This window comes from Lactuca virosa, chromosome 2 (genome assembly GCF_052849685.1).
Source record: "Lactuca virosa cultivar CGN04683 chromosome 2, Lactuca_virosa_CGN04683_v6, whole genome shotgun sequence".
NCBI lineage: Eukaryota > Viridiplantae > Streptophyta > Magnoliopsida > Asterales > Asteraceae > Lactuca > Lactuca virosa.
Window position 1 is genome coordinate 174782985 of NC_136427.1, and position 19076 is coordinate 174802060.

Genomic DNA, 19076 nt, shown 5'->3' on the forward strand with positions numbered 1-19076 from the left:
CAAAGATCGACTGTATGTCCCTCCGGACCGAGAATTTCATTTCCCAGTCAATGACAAAACTTTTCCCCAAGACATCAGAACACACTTCGGTAGACTTCATAATCTAAGTAATAACGTTGTCATTGAGGAAATTGTGCCTGAGGTTTCGGGTCACACAAGTGATCAAACTCCTATCTGTGGCACAATCTATCAAAATTCTCAGACTTCATCAGTTGTTGATGAAGAAATTGTCATAGAGAGTCCCGAAGTCTCACAGGACTTCCCATCTCTGCCCTCAGACCGCAATGTCTCTCACTAGAATCATGAGCCGCAGAAGTCCCGCAAAAATCCCACAGAAGTCCTAACTCAGTCTTATTCTACGGTAGTCAAATCATCCTTACCGTAGTCCTCAATCAAAAACTCTGTGACTCTTCAGCCAATTCATCATGAATTACCCATAGAAAACTTTAAAGTGGGTCAATGCTCTCAAAACCCTGAATCTTCAAGCTCGGATGAATCTAGCCCTCGTTTTCAAAAATTTTCAAAGGTTTCCAGGAAACCGCAGCTGAACACCAATGATTGCGGTTCTCCAAAAACCTTAGCTAAAAAAGCTTTCAAAGAGGAAATTCGATCCTGAGGCGCAAATCGACAAATCTTTTCTAAAAACAAAAGACATATCAGATTTCCAAAATCTAAGAGTCCAGAAAAGTTTGTTTTCTCGCACTATTTTTCAAAAAACTCTCCCATCAAGAAAACATACAAAAAGGAATGCACAGTTTCAACAGTCATTCCAAACTCATCTGACACAACCCAAAAGAAAGTAAGGTCTTTTCGAAGCAATGGTTTTCAAATCTATTCCTCAAATGATCCAAAATGGAAGGGTATCTTACCCACTCCAACACTTTTGAAATCACATCAAAATTTTAACAAGTGGAAGGGTATTTTACCAAACCCAACAAAAAGGTCCAAAAAATCTACACGTGCTAAATCTTTTTCGAAACAAACCTTTTCAAATTCCAACAACACCAATGTCAGATTTTACCACTCTCGGACCGGTCACAAGCCTACCTCATCATTTAGACCGCTGACCAAACAAAGTGTCAGAGTAAAAGATAAAATGTCAACGTGTCAGTGTCAATGTAGTTGTCAAAATGGTTCATCTCATGTCAAATCTTGTTCTTTTCAGAAACCTCGTAACTTTTCTAAAAATCGCAACACTCCAAAAACTCACAAACACCCAGGATTAGGATTAAAAGTTGACACGAAACTAGTCCCTGCAACCTCGGTTCATGCATCAATCAGAAACTCATATTTTGTCTCAAGCTCCAAACTAGTTTGGATGCCTAAACTAACTGTGTAATTCTCAGGCCTTGTGCAAGGAGGAACAAGAAGAAGAATGGTTAATCGACAGTGCCTGCTCCTTGCATATGACCGGAAGGTTAGAATACCTTCGGAATTTCAGGACAATTTGCAACGGTAGAAATGTCACATTCGGCAACAATACGAATGGGATAATTCGAGGTTATGGTGTTCTTACTACGGGAAACTTCTCTATTCAAAAGGTTGCTTATGTAAAAAGCCTTAAACACAATCTCATCAGTGTTGGCCAACTATGTAAGGCAGGACATCGAGTTGAATTTGATGACCAATTTTGCTATGTAATGACAAGCGATAGGAGCACGTGTCTGATCAAATCCCGATCCGAAGGTACTATGTATCCTCTGGACGTCTCTCTGATCATAGGAAAACCGCAGTTATGCTTCCTATCCAAAGCAGTATCCGAAGTCAGCTGGCTATGGCACCGCAAGCTAGCTCATCTCAACTTCAGATACATCAACAATTTGGTCACCGGAGAACTAGTCCGAGGTCTTCCAATCCTCAAGTTCAGCAATGATACTCTCTGTCCTGCATGTGAATGTGGAAAGCAATCCAAAGCAAGTCACCCTATGGTGATTGATTCCACAATTTCTGAACCACTGGAACTCCTGCACATTGATCTCTATGGTCCATCTACCGTAGCCAGTCTTCATCACAAGAAATACATACTGGTTATAGTTGATGACTTCACACGGTTCACCTGGGTCTCTTTCTTAAGACTCAAATCAGAAACTCCGCAGATATTGATCAATTTTATCAAGGAAATTGAACTTCAGATCAAGTTACTAGTACGACGCATCCGAAGTGATAATGGAACCGAGTTTACCAACCATCTCTTAAATAGTTTCTTCGTTTCAAAGGGCATCACTCACAACTTCTCAGCTCCCTACACACCGTAACAAAATAGGGTAGTAGAGCGAAGGAACCGCACTCTGGTAGAAGCAGCCAGATCTATGCTCAACTTCGCACACCTTCCTCTCTACTTCTGGGCTGAAACTGTGGCCACATCATGCTTTGTGCAAAACCGAAGCATTGTGTGCAAGCGTCTCAGTAAAACTCCTTATGAGGGCCTTAACAACCGCAAGCCAAATGTCCGATTCTTCCATATCTTTGGGTGTAGATGTTTCGTAATCAACAACAGAGACCACCTTAATAAATTCGCACCGAAGTCTGATGAAGGCATCTTCCTTGGCTACTCAACAAAGAAAGGTGCTTATAGGGTTCTCATTAGACGCACAAGGCTAATAATTGAAAGCTTCGATGTCAAATTTGATGACTATCACATCCGCAACACCGCTCCATCAACCGAAACCACAGAAATCCTAGAAAGTGATATTCCTGCTTCTTCGGGTCCACTAAATCTACTTGAAGTAAACTATGACGATCTCTTCGACCCTGTAGAAACAGCCAAGTTATCCGAAGTTCTTGTGTCCCCGGAAGCTCAACAGCAGCATGCTGACGTATCTGGTCCTACACCATCCGATGAGGTATCACTAAATACTTCCACCTTGCCGGTTGAGGGGGAAAACTCAACTCCGGACCATGCAACAACCATCGAGGTTCCAGTACTAGAAGATGCAGCTCCAATTCCTCTCCGCAAAGGATTTCAACCATCAAACGTTTCTTCGGACTCGGATGATGAAAAAATAGAGAACATTGACACAAGAACAGACTCGAGAATTATCACGCACCCATCTGAAATCAAGGGGGAAACTTCTCAGGTTCAAGGGGAACTCCCGTCTGCAATCCAGGGGGAACCTTCACCATCTGCCCAAGAAAACTCTGATCCTACCTTTCCAATTCAAGACAATTCAGCAGGCTGTTCTCAAGTCCAGGGGGAACTGCCATCTCCAACCGCAGAGTCTTCCGATATTGAAGACATTCCCTCTACCGCAGCTGCTGATCATCTGCAACCCCGTCTACACGTATGGACGAAGGACCACCCACCAGGTCAAATCATCGGCAACCCGTCCGCAGGTATCCAGACTCGATCTTCTAAGGATTTATCTGATCACTGTCACTACGTAGCATTTATGTCTGCGGTCGAGCCCCGAACGATCAGAGAAGCATTACTAGAACCAGACTGGATATCCGCAATGCAAGAAGAGCTAGAAGAATTCAAAAGAAACAAAGTGTGGCAGCTCGTTCCGAAGCCGCAAGGTCACACTATTGTTGGTACTAGATGGGTGTACAAGAATAAGTTGGATGAATCCGGTGCGGTCGTCAGAAACAAGGCAAGGCTAGTTGCCAAGGGATATAGTCAACTTGAAGGTATTGACTATGATGAAACGTATGCTCCGGTGGCACAAATGGAAGCCATCCGAATCTTCTTAGCATACGCAGCTCACAAGAACATCAAAGTACATCAAATGGATGTGAAAAGTGCTTTTCTCAACAGTGAATTAAAAGAGGAGGTTTATCTTCAGCAACCTCCGGGCTTCGAAAGTCTTGAATTCCCAGACTACTGCTACAAGCTTGAAAAAGCAGTCTACGGTCTAACGTAAGCCCCAATAGCGTGGTACGAGACACTCTCTGAATTTCTTGTCTCGTCCGGATACAAAAGAGGAGTGATTGATCCCACTTTATTTAGAAAAGCAAATGGTAATCACCTTATGCTTGTACAAATATAGGTGGATGATATCATCTTCGGATCAACTGATCAAGGAATGGTGGATGAATTTGCTAAACTCATGACCAACAAATTCCAAATGAGCATGAATAGAGAGATTAACTTCTTTCTAGGACTTTAAGTGAAACAAGTCCCTCAAGGGATATTCATCCATCAGGAGAAATACACCACTGAACTATTAAAGAAATACTCAATGGACAACTGTTCTTCGGCTAAGGTCCCCATGGCCTTCGGATATAAGATATCTGCTGATCCTTCCGGCGAATCAGTGGATCACAAGACTTATAGAGGTACAATTGGCTCATTGATGTACCTCACCGCAAGCCGACCAGACATTGTCTTTGCAACAGGTGTATACGCAAGGTACCAGGCTGATCCAAAAATGTCACACATGACCGCAGCCAAGCAGATTCTAAGATACTTAAAGGGCAACAAGACTCTTAGTTTATGGTACCCCGCAGGGAATGACTTCAGCCTACAAGCATTCAATGATGCGGATCATGCCGGATGCAGACTAGATCGAAAAAGCACCTCTGGTGGATGTCAATTTCTGGGTGGAAGACTCATCAGCTGGTCATCAAGAAAACAAAATTGTGTATCACTGTCTACCGCAGAAGCTGAATATGTGGCCGCAGCCAGCTGTTGTTCACAAGTCTTGTGGATGAAAACACAACTTATGGACTACAGATACAGAATGCTGCGGATACCAATTTATTGTGACTCTGAGAGTGCTATAGCGATTTCCCACAATCCAATTCAACACTCTAAGACAAAGCATATTGAACTACGGTATCACTTCATCAAAGACCACATCCTGAAAGGTAACATTGAACTAATTTTTGTCCATACTCATGAAGAGATTGCTGATGTATTCACAAAGGCACTTGACTCTACAAAACTCAACAGTTTCTTACAAATGTTAGGAATGATGAATATGGACCCACAATTCTTTTTGAATTGATAGGTACCGCAGACCATCCTTGGTCTCTGTTGCGGTCCTAATTGAAGTTATTTATGATAGATAGTGTTGGTATATCCTGTGTACCGCAGTATATTCTATGTACCGCAACTATATATCATATCTATCTTTCAATGGTAATTATTGTTTGTTGTTACTAATTTTTGTTCAAGTGTTCTCCTCAGTTCTTCTACTGCAGTCATCTAACCATCCATCCGCAATGATAAAAGATCCATCCGCAATGAAGTCTCAATCCGCAATCACATTGATTGATTTCTCAACTGCTTCATAAATTCTTGAAACGTGGTGTGCTAGTTAATGATCCTTCATTAAATAAGAAAAACATTTAAAAACATTCCTTGTGTAGCATATCACTGTCTCAGTTCTACTTTTTGAATAAACCTTGTGTCAAACCTATTTTGGGTATGATGACAAAAGGAACGATTTTCCATAAAAATCTATTTTAAACTGTCTCTTCCTATTACCCCCAAAACGTCAAATCCATTACATCTTCCTCTTTTGTACAACGGATTAATCCCTCACCACGCGTTCTTCAGACGTGATGTTATAGGGCCTGACATTTCATTAAATGCTACCCCCTTTTGGAAAATCTCAAAAAAAATAAAAATAAACCTTTTTATTATCTCATCTGTGGCTGAGATTTCTTTTCCTAATAAAAAAAAACCAAACGTTTTTACCTTATCCAATTTCACTTAGGGTAAAATCAATAACAGTTTCAAATCCGTCACTATAAAACCCTCTTCTTCTTCCCCAAGAAAGTTTTACGCTTTCTGAAAACTCGACGAACTTTTTCTCCTTCATCTTCTTGCACTCTGTCTTTCCTGCAAGTTCTTTTCACTATTTTGAAAATAGTGAAATCGGGCATCTCGAAGAAACACTCCAAGGCATCTGCCTTTGGTCATCCAACTGGTTCAGACTCTGCTTCAAGAAACCAAATGCCAACAATTGCTTCAAGCAATTTTAGGGCAGTGTTCGATGAGCATTCCTCTTACAATGCTCCGATCAAGTTGATGATCAAGTTCTTGTCCAATCACCCACTGTTTGGTCCCTTCGATTCCTTCACAGATGTGGTACCTCTATCAACCCTCTTCAAATGTGCTTTCTCTGCATATCGACCCCTCAACAACCTTCAAGAAGTGCATATGAATCTGGTGAACGATTCTTTGGTTATTCTGACCAAAGAAAAATTCCTCAACGCCATCAACCTGTTAGTTCATCCTTCAACAAATGTCTTCATCCCAAGCATGGCGGACATTCTTTCTGCACTCTACCAAATGGGTTACCAAAAGAAGCTGAAAGACATAGGCGAATTCAAGAAAAATCAGTTGCCAGCGGTGTGGCAGTTTGTTTGCCATTTCATGATCCGCAGCCTGTTAGGCAGAACCGGAGGCACTGATAACATGGGCCTCAAGCTGTTGGAGTTAGTGTGGAGTATTTTTACTGGCCACGATGTCAACTACGGTCGGATCTTGTGGGAAGACTTCTTGCAGTACATTCCCAAGGAAAGTCCAAGAGAAAATCCTACCGAGCTCACCTTTGCAAGATTCTGGTCTCTATGCATCTCAAACCTTCATGCGGATGCAAGACTAAGCATGGGCAACGATGTCAACTTCTTCATCACCAAAGATCTAAAAAGGTACAACCCCTCTACGGATCAATCTATTTTTGGACCCATTAGACGGCTACCAGTCCACATATTGTCTACCCTTGGACTTGAAACCATTGATGTCACAGACCACATAGAGGCTACGAAAGGTATTGACCCATACCTTCCTACCCCGCCTCTACCTAGACAAGCCTCATCCGCACTCATCATCCCTGGTAGTACCGCAGTCCCATCCTCCACCACTCTATCCAACTTATCTTTATCAAAAAGACGCAACCAGTTAGCCTCAGCCCACCAAGGCCCCCGCAACATCACCAAGAAACATGGAACATTAAAGAAGAAAGATGCTCCCAAACACACTGAACCATCAAAGAAAAGGAAACTCAAACAAACTGTGTCCTCAGATGACGAATCAACTGAAAATCGATCTCACTCTCCCTCTATGAGTGATTCTGATGATGACGCACAACCCATTTCTATCCTCAAGAAAAGAAAGACTAATCCCACTGACCAAATGCGTGACCGGACTGATGTCGCAGCCTCTCAAAAGGGTCCGGTAGTCCTTGGGGTGGCCGCAGACCCATTCAATACAACCATCGAATTCCACTCAGACACAAAAAGTGTGTCTGTTTCAACTGAACGTGGAGACTCACCCCCAGCTCACTCCCAATAGGATGGAACTGGTTCTCGCCCTAAGGTCTCCAGGGCTTCCCGTCTACATTTCTTTTCACCCGAGGAGTTGAACTCCATCCTTTTGTTTGTAACCCAAACACTTCAAACACCTTCCCAACCGCAGGGCAATTCTTCCGCCCTTGCCAGAACTGAGCCGAAGCCAGACTTGACCACGGGTCAAGGAGACCGAGGAAGCTCAGGAAATCCTAATCTGCTTACATCCTTTCCAGGTGGTTTAGGCACGGTGAGCACCATTGTGCAAGGATCCATGGACCCGAGGGACACCTCGGTGCGTTTTCAAGGATTTGACGGTGACGAATCAAATGATTCATGGTTACACTACAATCCAGTCTCAGAATCCGATATCAAGAAATATGCCGCTTTCCGTAGGGCATTTCAAGCAAGAAAGGACCAGCAAATCAAGCAACTTCAACAGAAACAGCAAGAGATTCAATCCGTAGCCAAGTATTGGGCGGACGCCATCCATAACGGCAATACCGTAGCCACCATACTAAAAGTACAAGAGTGGATGTCCACAATGGCTGAAACAGTCTGTAATGCTCAGTCCACTCTTGGTGGTGAAGGTACATCAAAACTCCCTCCAACTCCAATTGTTAGAGATTCTCAAGATGATGGCACCGCAATAGATGTTAGCTCCGCTCCTACATTCGGATTCGATGACTTTGATCTCAATGAGGTAAATCAGCCTACCCCTTCTGATGACGATTTAATGATTTTTGATGAGGAAGAAGCTTCGAGTGGCTCTCAACACTCAACCTCCAAGCCGAAAGAGAAAAAGAAGAAAAAGAAGATTGTTATGTCCAGAAAAGAATTTCTGAGTCTACAAGCCAAAGTAGATCAGATTCTTGCTGATGGGTTTTGAGCATTCTAACACTTCCTAAGTGTACATGCAACCCTAATAACCTTGGATCTATGTTTGTCTAATAATCATGCAAAGTTGAATTCCAAGGTTATATTCCTATCTAGCATACATGGGGAACATTTTTAACTTGAATGAAAGATAGAATAACTTACCTTGTTGTTGATTATGATCCTTGAAACCTTGTGAGCCTAGCACCCCAAGTGTGATGCCTCAAATGCTTCACACAACACCAAATGCAAAGGAGTAAACTTTGAGAGAATCTTACACTTGCAAAATCGGCTCTAGCCCTCTTGTTTCTTAGTGTGTCGCCAATTTTGGTGGAGAATGGGTTTCTTATATAGTGTTGACACATCTAGGGTTACACCATGTAAACCCTAATGTGTCATGACTCTTCATTTCCATGACCCATGGGTTTGTAACTCCCATGGAGCATCCATGGAGCATCCTATGGGTGGAACCCAACTTGATAATCCATGGAGCCTCTTAGCCCACTATATAAGATATGGAAGATTTACATAATCTACCCATATATTTAATTAGTTATCTTTTGATCACTTAATTAATTCTAAATTAATTCTTGATCAAACTAATTAGATAATATTATTAATATATTAGAACTTATAATATATTAATAAACCATAAGTGTTATTTCTCTCATTTTAGTTTATCCAATTGCATGGTGTCATGCAACCCAAATGGACCATGCCGGGTCGGGTCAAGTACATACCAGAAATAGTTATGGACTTAGACACCTTATCCAACAGTCTCCCACTTGGATAAGTCTAATAACTATAACTGCAATACTTCAGGAACCGATCGGCAATCGTAGCTCTTTCAAGGTCTCTCGGAACTGAGAAGATGATGATACGCCATTTAAGATAAGTGATCATATAATCCTCTGTTCTAGATATCAGCCGGACAAATACATGGAACAATGTCTTACTTATTGTCCAGCAGTTTGTTTCCCGATTTCCGATTTGTTTGACAAAGAACTTAATTGAACACATCAACTTAGTTCTGACCGGGCACGATACATAGGTCAAGACAAAATCATCGAGGGGCCCAGATATAAGCTTTTAATCCAAGAAGGAACAGATAAACTTCGACTCATATGTTTGTTCTACCACTCATTGAATTATACACAAAAGCACGTTTTATAACATCGAGTTACCAATGCGTTAACTTACAATCAATGCATAACCAACTCATAAGTAACAAATCATATCTCTAGGTTTGAAGACTTATATGATATTACCGTCTCACGATCACTCGAGATAAATTCCATGAAGTGATTCCAGTGAGCGTGGGTTGAGTCCAATGCTCAGAACTTATGAGCACTCATGAGTGTTGTAGCCATGTCCAACAACTTAGACCTCTGCAACCAATCATGACAGCCTTGATTCATACCTACTTCCGACATATGACTGACTGTGGAGGTTCGAATAATATGATATACCAAACATAATTATTCTGGAAGTCAAAACATGCAAAAGAAATATAGTAAACGATCGACAAGAGATAGCAACACTTTACTCATAAATAAAACACCTTTTATTCATCATCTAATGTCAATTACACTTTACAAATTTCAAGGTTATCTAACTACTAAATCTAATATCATCCTTCAGCCCTATGCTCCGAGCATGCTGGAGATGCTTAACCCGAGTCAGTCCCTTCGTGAGGGGATCTGCTGGATTCTCATTCGATGATACCCTCTTTGCCACGAGGAGTCCTTCTTCTATTCGATGTCTGATGAAATGGTATTTTCTGTCGATGTGTCTGGATCTCCCGTGATCCCTTGGTTCCTTGGCTAAGGCAACTGCACTTTCACTATCACAAAAAATTTCCATTGGCTCTTTAATAGCTGGTACAACTCCAAGGTCTCCAATGAAGTTCTTCAGCCATATCGCCTCCTTTGCTGCCTCGCTAGCTGCTATATACTCTGATTCGCAAGTTGAATCAGCCACTGTCTCTTGCTTGGAACTCTTCCAAGAAATTGCTCCTCCGTTTAACGTAAAGACCCAGCCTGACTGAGAGCGGAAATTATCCCTATCAGTCTGAAAGCTAGCATCACTATACCCTACAACTCTCAAGTCTTCACTCCCACCGAGGGTAAGGACCCAGTCCTTAGTCCTCCGTAGGTACTTGAGGATATTCTTTACCGCAGTCCAGTGTGCCTTGCCAGGGTTCCCTGATACCTGCTAACCATGCTCAAAGCAAAGGCTACATCAGGTCGAGTACACGTCATAGCATACATGATCGATCCTACAGCCGAAGCATAAGGTATTCGACTCATTTCTGCTATCTCAGCCTCTAGGGCTTTGTGTCTTACTCAATCTGGCATTACTATGGATGGGTAACTCTCCTTTCTTGGAGTCCTGCATGCCGAATCTCTTCAACACCTTATCCAAGTAAGTACTCTGACTAAGTCCAATTAGTCTTTTACTCCGGTCTCTCAAGATCCTTATCCCTAGAATATAGGCAGCTTCTCCTAGGTCCTTCATAGAGAAACACTTCCCAAGCCAGGACTTAACTTCATGCAGAGTTGGGATGTCATTTCCTATGAGTAGTATGTCATCCACATACAATACCAAAAAGCTAACTATACTCCCACTAGCCTTGACATATACACAAGATTCATCTTCACTCCTAGAAAAGCCAAATTCCTTGACTTTCTCATCAAAGCAAAGATTCCATCTGCGAGGTGCTTGCTTTAACCCATAAATGGATTTCTCAAGCTTACACACTCTATTAGGGTACTCTGTGTTGACAAAACCCTCTGGCTGACTCATGTAAACATCCTCAGCCAACTTTCCGTTAAGGAAAGCGGTTTTGACATCCATTTGCCATATTTCATAGTCATGAAATGCGGCTATGGCTAACAGAACCCTAATATACTTAATCTTGGCCACTGGAGAAAAGGTCTCATCATAATCAACTCCCGGAGTTTGTGAGAAACCCTTTGCAACCAGTCGTGCCTTATAAGTGTGTACATTACCATCCATGTCGGTCTTCTTCTTGAAGATCCATTTGCACCCTACAGTCTTACGACCTGGTACATTCTCAACCAAGTTCCAAACTTGATTGTCATACATGGACTGTATCTCGCTGTCCATTGCCTCTTTCCACTTGGCTGACTCAGGGCCTGCCATGGCTTCCGCATAACTGTTAGGTTCATCCAGACCTATCAGCGTCTCATCACTGATAAGTGTATCACCTTCCGCAGTAATATGGAATCCATAGTAATGCTCAGGTGAATTCCTAACCCTTGTGGAACGCCTCAGAGGTACAAACTTATCAATTGGCTCAACAGAAGTTTCCTCCTCAAGTTCAGTGCTAGGGTTTGAAGTTCCTTCACCACTTGACTCTTGAATTTCTTCAAGGTCAACTTGCCTCCCACTGTCTCCTTGGCTTATGAACTCTCTCTCTCGAAAGAAAGCCCTCCTAGCTACAAAGACCACATTCTCACTAGGTCTGTAGAAGAGGTAACCAAAGGATTTCTGTGGGTAGCCGATGAAAATACACCTCTCACTTCGAGGTTCGAGCTTATCATGAGTCTCGCGTCTCACGAAAGCCTCGCAACCCCAAATCTTAATGTGGTCTAGTTTGGGTACTTTACCAGTCTACATCTCATGAGGAGTTTTGGCAACTTTCTTTGTGGGAACTAGATTAAGGATATGGGCGGCAGTCTCTAAGGCATACCCCCAAAATGAGATTGGTAGCGAAGCTCGAATCATCATGGAACGAACCATATCCAACAAGGTTCGATTACGCCTCTCAGCTACACCATTCAACTGTGGTGTCCTGGGAGGTGTCAATTGTGAGACAATCCCACATTCCCTAAGATAGTCGAGGAACTCTGAACTAAGATACTCACCACCTCGATCGGATCGAAGCATCTTAATGTTCCTGCCCAATTGATTCTCGACTTCCTGTTTAAACTCATTAAACCTCTCAAAAGTCTCTGACTTATGCTTGATTAAGTAGACATATCCATATCTACTGTAATCATCAGTAAAAGTCAAATAATAACGATTAGCATCCCTTGTGGCATGTTTGAAGGGCCAACACACATCCGTGTGTATAAGATCCAACAAACCTTCACCCCTCTCACAAGAACCTGTGAAGGGTGACTTTGTCATTTTTCCAAGTAAGCATGATTCGCAACTATCATCTGACTTTAGGTCAAATGACTCCAATACTCCATCCTTTTGGAGTTGGCCTATGCGTTTCTTGCTTATATGTCCAAGACGACAATTCCATAATGATGCTTTATCCAAGTTATTATCATTAACAGAATCAATACACAATACATTATTTCCTAAGTTATCAACCACAGATACAGTTTCATACACACCATCACAAGGTAATGCTTTAAAATAAAGAACATTATTAAAGAAAGCATTAATCGAACCAACTTCATTATCAAATGAAAAGGTGAAACCTTGTTTATACAATGCATGAAAGGAAATAATATTTCTTGCCATTTCTGGCGAATAACAACATTTATTCAAATCTAAACTAAACCCACTACTTAGCGATAAAGTATAAACTCCAATCTTGGTGACAGGTAAAGCTTTCCTATTCCCCATGATTAAGTTTATTCTTCCATGCTCCACATTCTCACTTCTTCTTAGTCCCCGCAAATCAGAACAGATATGAATACCACAACCGGTATCAAGGACCCAAGAGTTAGAAAGGGGTGAGTTATTAGATAAGATAGTGTAAATACCTGCATGGTTGGGTTTAACTTTCCCATCCTTCACATCTTGCTGGTACTTTGGGCAGTTCCGCTTCCAATGTGACTTTTCATGGCAATAGAAGCATTCAGCCTCTTTAGGGTCAGAAGAAGGAGTGACAAAACCTTTCTTGGTTCCACTTGAAGAAGAGCCATCAAGGGTCCTAGCCTTGGTACCCTTCGAAGAGCTCTTCCTCTTCTTCCCTCTACCTTTCCCGATTGCCAAAACCGGGGCGGAGTTTGGAGTAGGAGTGTTAACAACCAACTTACCCTTAAGACCTGTTTCTGTGGTCTTGAGGAGTCCCTGAAGTTTGCTGAGTGTGACCTCTTCCTTATTCATGTGATATGTCATGCAGAATTGATCATAGCACGATGGTAAGGAGTGCAAAATGATATCTATTGCAAGCTCCTCAGGGAAGTTCACATTAAGCTTCAGCAACCGATCCACATACCTTTGCATTTTCTGCATGTGGCTCGTGACGGATTCCCCGTCCTTCATCATGGTTGTTATGATAGAGCATATGATTTCATACCTCTCTTGTCGTGCACTTTGATGGTATCTTTCCATCAGATCTTGGTGCATTTCAAAAGGGTAGAAGTCCTCATAGGACTTTTGGAGTTCCGCTGTCATGGTGGCCAACATGATGCATGCCACTTTTGTAGCATCCCTTTCATGTGCCCGGAAGTCAGCGATCTCCTGGGGAGTTGTAGTGGCCTCATCAATCTCCTTAAGCTCCTTGTCAAGGACATATTCTTTGTCCTCGTAGCGGGTAATCATCCTGATGTTTCTGATCCATTCATTGAAGTTGGATCCATCAAAAGTGACTTTCCCATACAAGTTCATAAGGGTAAAGGAGCCATTAGGATTAGAGCCAGAAGCAGCATTGTTTGAAGACATCTGAAAGAAGAGAACAAAATTAGTTTAGATATTAAGAGAGTCCTTAATAAAACACCAAAATGTAATATTAAGGCTAGAATCCAATCACAATATATTATAACTTAGAAGAGGTATGCCGTAATCCAAGCTATAACATATTTGAAAGGTAGGTGAATGACGATTCACCAATTTCCACCATGAAAAACGAAATATAGATATTAGGTTTTTAATTGGTTCTTAGAAATTCCTAGATTCTTTTGAGATTCAATGAACTTTTCAAATGCATGTTTCAATCTCAAGTGTGCCCTCCAAGTTTTGTGACTGGGATACCGAGGATCACAAAACGAGGTGTGAAGTAACCATGCAAATCACTTGGTACACTCAATGTTTATTACTCAATCGATGTGCCGGTTAACCACACGAGCTCCACCGACCTATAATAAACTTTAAGTCACCCTTTACCTACCTTGTTAAGTCCAAGTTAGTGTGCCGGTTAACCACACGAGCTCCACTAACGACTTAAACAAAGTGTAAAGTGTAATTTCATGGATTAGCACCTTATTCACATTTTCCTAAAGTAACTAAGATTGGGAATTTAATAAAAGCATTTAGTTACTTTATAATATTCATCATACTTTTAATGAGAATTTATAAGTCCTTGTCCTACCCGTTCGGCTAACGACCCTCCACCGATCAAGGAAGCGGTGGGTGAGAGTGGACACCCATTAAGTTGCCATTTTATAGGCAACAACCTTATACCCCCCTTATAGACCGGCTTCGTGAATGAGGCGTACTAGCGGTAAGACGACTTGTTGTTATACATATATATATTAGTAACTTATAATATTATAAAGTATAAGGGTTGAATTTTAACTTTTAAAATTCTAAGGGTTGGAACTAAAGTTTTAATCAAGACTTTACATGTTCCAAAACTTGAGGGCAAGTTTTGTAAACTTCCAAAACTTTTCATTTCTTATAACTTATGAATTAATTGAGTAATAAAAATGAAGACTCTTCATTTTTATAACTCTTGTGTTCTTTTAATGACTTTAATAAAAGTGAGACTTTTGGTTTTCCATAACTTGAGGACAAGTTATGGACTCCATTAAAACACATTATGATCATGAATTAAACTACCATGAAGGTTACAAACAATTCCTATGATCATCTAATCTTCATAAGTTCAAGAACATGAATATGAACACTTTCAAGAATCAAAAATTACACTTAAAAAACTTGTAATTTTAATAATTGCCATTGTAAATGGATTAGCATAAACATTACACCATCTAAAACATGCTTTAAAACATCAAAACAGTTTAGGGTAATGTTTCTAGTCCATTTCCAGCAACAAATGTGCAAACTTTCATACGAGCAGAAAACAGAAAAATGATTTTTTTTTCAAGCTGTTTGCACACAAAAAAAAAACAACAAACAAACCTAGGCTCTGATACCACTGATGAGTTTTGAGCATTCTAACACTTCCTAAGTGTACATGCAACCCTAATAACCTTGGATCTATGTTTGTCTAATAATCATGCAAAGTTGAATTCCAAGGTTATATTCCTATCTAGCATACATGGGGAACATTTTTAACTTGAATGAAAGATAGAATAACTTACCTTGTTGTTGATTATGATCCTTGAAACCTTGTGAGCCTAGCACCCCAAGTGTGATGCCTCAAATGTTTCACACAACACCAAATGCAAAGGAGTAAACTTTGAGAGAATCTTACACTTGCAAAATCGGCTCTAGCCCTCTTGTTTCTTAGTGTGTCGCCAATTTTGGTGGAGAATGGGTTTCTTATATAGTGTTGACACATCTAGGGTTACACCATGTAAACCCTAATGTGTCATGACTCTTCATTTCCATGACCCATGGGTTTGTAACTCCCATAAAGCATCCATGGAGCATCCTATGGGTGGAACCCAACTTGATAATCCATGGAGCCTCTTAGCCCACTATATAAGATATGGAAGATTTACATAATCTACCCATATATTTAATTAGTTATCTTTTGATCACTTAATTAATTCTAAATTAATTCTTGATCAAACTAATTAAATAATATTATTAATATATTAGAACTTATAATATATTAATAAACCATAAGTGTTATTTCTCTCATTTTAGTTTATCCAATTGCATGGTGCCATGCAACCCAAATGGACCATGCCGGGTCGGGTCAAGTACATACCAGAAATAGTTATGGACTTAGACACCTTATCCAACACTTGCTGCGGTTAAGCCAACTCAACCGCAACCTGAAGACTTACCAGGACCGCAGTCACTTATTGAAAGAATCGAATGACTTGAAACTCGTGAACGCCTAGCTGCTGAGCGAATTTCTTTAAAAGTTGAAATGGGAATTCGATCCCTAGATACAAGTCGTCAGGCTGATCATAAGCAGTTTATGGCTACTGCGGAGCGCCTCATCTCCGAGGTATCCACAATCAAGGCAGATCTACAAACAGCCATTGCGGACCAGTCAACTCACTCACAGAAGCTGATAGCTGAAACTCATACTGCCTATGAGTCCACCATCTCGGTTCTACAATCTACCATCAACAGACTTCAACGCTCTCTGTCTTCCAACTTTCATGGTCCTGAGATTCTTCAACTTACCAAGGAGATTCATTTATTGCTCTTCAACACCGCCATCCCAGACAATCAGCAACTGGCTGATGCTCTCAAAGCTCAATTCAAGGATGTGTGTGCTAAAGTCGATGGTCTTAAGCAATGGCTTGAGGATGCTCCGGTTTTGCATTCCTCAAGAGGAGGAACTGATGAAGACCATCATTCAAACAACATCTCTCAACATAGAAGCCCCCTGTCATAAATGAAAATTTTCCCTCTCCGCAACCATCTCCTCACAAGAATCCAAGCCACCAGACACCACCGCAACATCAGTCTCCACCGCAACAGAAAATCATTCAAGAAACTACTCCCTCTCCCGAGCGACCGGAGACTCCTCCCCACTTCAAGAATCTAGCATCCAGCATGTCATCCGAACATTCCAATGACTCTCCCACAACGAAACAGAAGAAAGCAGATTGGAAAGCAGCCAAATTTGCTGAACTTACCTGGAGAGAAAACAGATTCGACATCACCCTAGATGAATCCTTAGTCAATTCTTGGATCAATCCCCACCGAAGACTGCTGGATGATGACTATAAACCCTATCTTACTTTTGCTGAACCCCCTTCTGACGGTTACTGGGATGTTCCAATCTCCCCCAATGCTAAATACTTCACTGTATTTTAGCAGTTTGACCGCAGCTTACCTGATCACAAGAGACTGCCCATGGAATTCGAAAGACTCAATCGATTCTATGCTAAACATGCTTCTTCAATAGAAAAAATGGTCTAATGATAGACCATCCGTAGTCAAGAACTTTAAGCCCCAGAAATTCATGCAAGCTGACTTTATCAAGTATACTCTTACAAGAAGGAATCAGGACTACGTCCGCACCCAAGCTGACTTCCCATGCATGAATCCAGAAGAAGTCTTCCTGATAGCTAAGGTGTTCTAAAACAAATCTGAAAAGTATCCTAAGATGAAGATAGAATTTGAAAGGGCAAGCGCATTCCAAAGGGAAACTGTCTGTGACTTCGCAAAGACTGATGCAGATATTCACCCTGTCCTTGCCAAAAAGTTCGATCTACCACCACTTGATCCTGCACCGATGCTTACTGAAGGTTATCAAGAAAGATCTCTGGGTGCAACAAACTTCCCTGATCTTGGAGTCATTTTTAAGCGAAAGCTGAATGAAACCAAATATTTCATTCTTATGACTGCCATGAATCGTCTCACAAGGAATCAAATTGAAATTTTTCGAAACGTAGTTCAAAAGTCAAAACACACAACTGCCGAAGTCAAGTTCGAAATTTTAAGGAGGATCACCTGGTTGGAGAATGTCAGAAAGTTTTGGTGGATTCTCATCAAGTTCCTAAAACTTGATAACTGAAGAGAAGTTAAAGATGTCACTTAGGGGGAAATTGTTGAATCATAAAAGTGACCCTCTTGAACTTGGTCTACCGCAGTCATCAAAGATCCGCAGTCAACTCTTTTCAGGAACCTCATCCGAAGTCATCATCAACCGCATTTCACTTTCTAGTTTACTTAGTTTAACTCTTTATCTACTTTTGTTAGAATACTCTCTATTGTCCAGTATGCCTTGCATGGCTACACATAGATAGTTGATCCAATGTAATACTTGAGTGTCTATATATAGAGCTCAATCTTTCTTATTCAGTGACACATATCTTACATCTATCTGATTACACATCTTGAATCTCATATCTTGTGCTATTACTCTCTCCTTCTTACTCTCAAAGTTCACTTGAATATAACTGAATATTATCTCTCTTCGGAGCAAGTCATTCGTGACTTAATTACTAAGTTTCATCTCACTTACTAACTTGTTCTGAATGCATTCCTTGTTAAGAATCAACTTATGTGTATACTTGATATAACACATGCTGTCATTTATATTTCCTTACATTTCCGCAACTAACTCTTTAATTATCTAACTCATCAACTTATTATTATTGTTGAGCTTTTAGATCCTTTGAGATAAACTATTCCGCAACTATACTTGTTCTAACGTTTGTTCAAGTGTGTCTCAAATTTTTCTCTCAACATCTGAGAGTTATGTTTTTAGCACTGTAAATAGACTTCATAGTTGTACTTTTGAAGAAAGTTCAGGACTTTGTCATCCCTTTCTCGAATTATTGCTTATAATTCTGATTTATGTCAATGTTTAGGACGTGATCTCATTCATGATTTTTTATTTCAAGTCAATAGGTTTTGGCTTGTAATCATGATTGGCAGATTATAGGTCTAATCTGTTAATCAACCTATCATTTGCCTTGTTCGTTTGTATTTCTATTCCCAAACATTTTACCCACATTTAACACCCATCCCATATTCGTATCATAAGTGGTATTAGAGCGCATAATTGATTTTGATGATCCAAATTTCCTACAAAATCTTCGTGAAGCCTTAAGAAACATCCAAGATGGTAGAAATCGAATGCAGCCTCGATGTGGTGAACATAGGGTTGTGGAAGAATTTAAGGTGTCTGAATTGCCTGAATTTGTTGGTGGAACTGATCCTGAACGTTATCTAGAGCGGGAAAGGAAGATTGAAATAATGTTCGAGTTCAAGGAAGTGGATGATGAAAAAAGCTGAAAGTATGCCATTCTCAAGCTAAGTGGTGGTGCTTCATTGTGGTTTGAAGGGCTTAAGGCCAAAAGAACCTGTGAAGGCAAAGAAAAAAAAATTGTTCTTGGCTTTCTCTAAAACAAAAGCTAAAGAAAAGATATGTTCCTTAT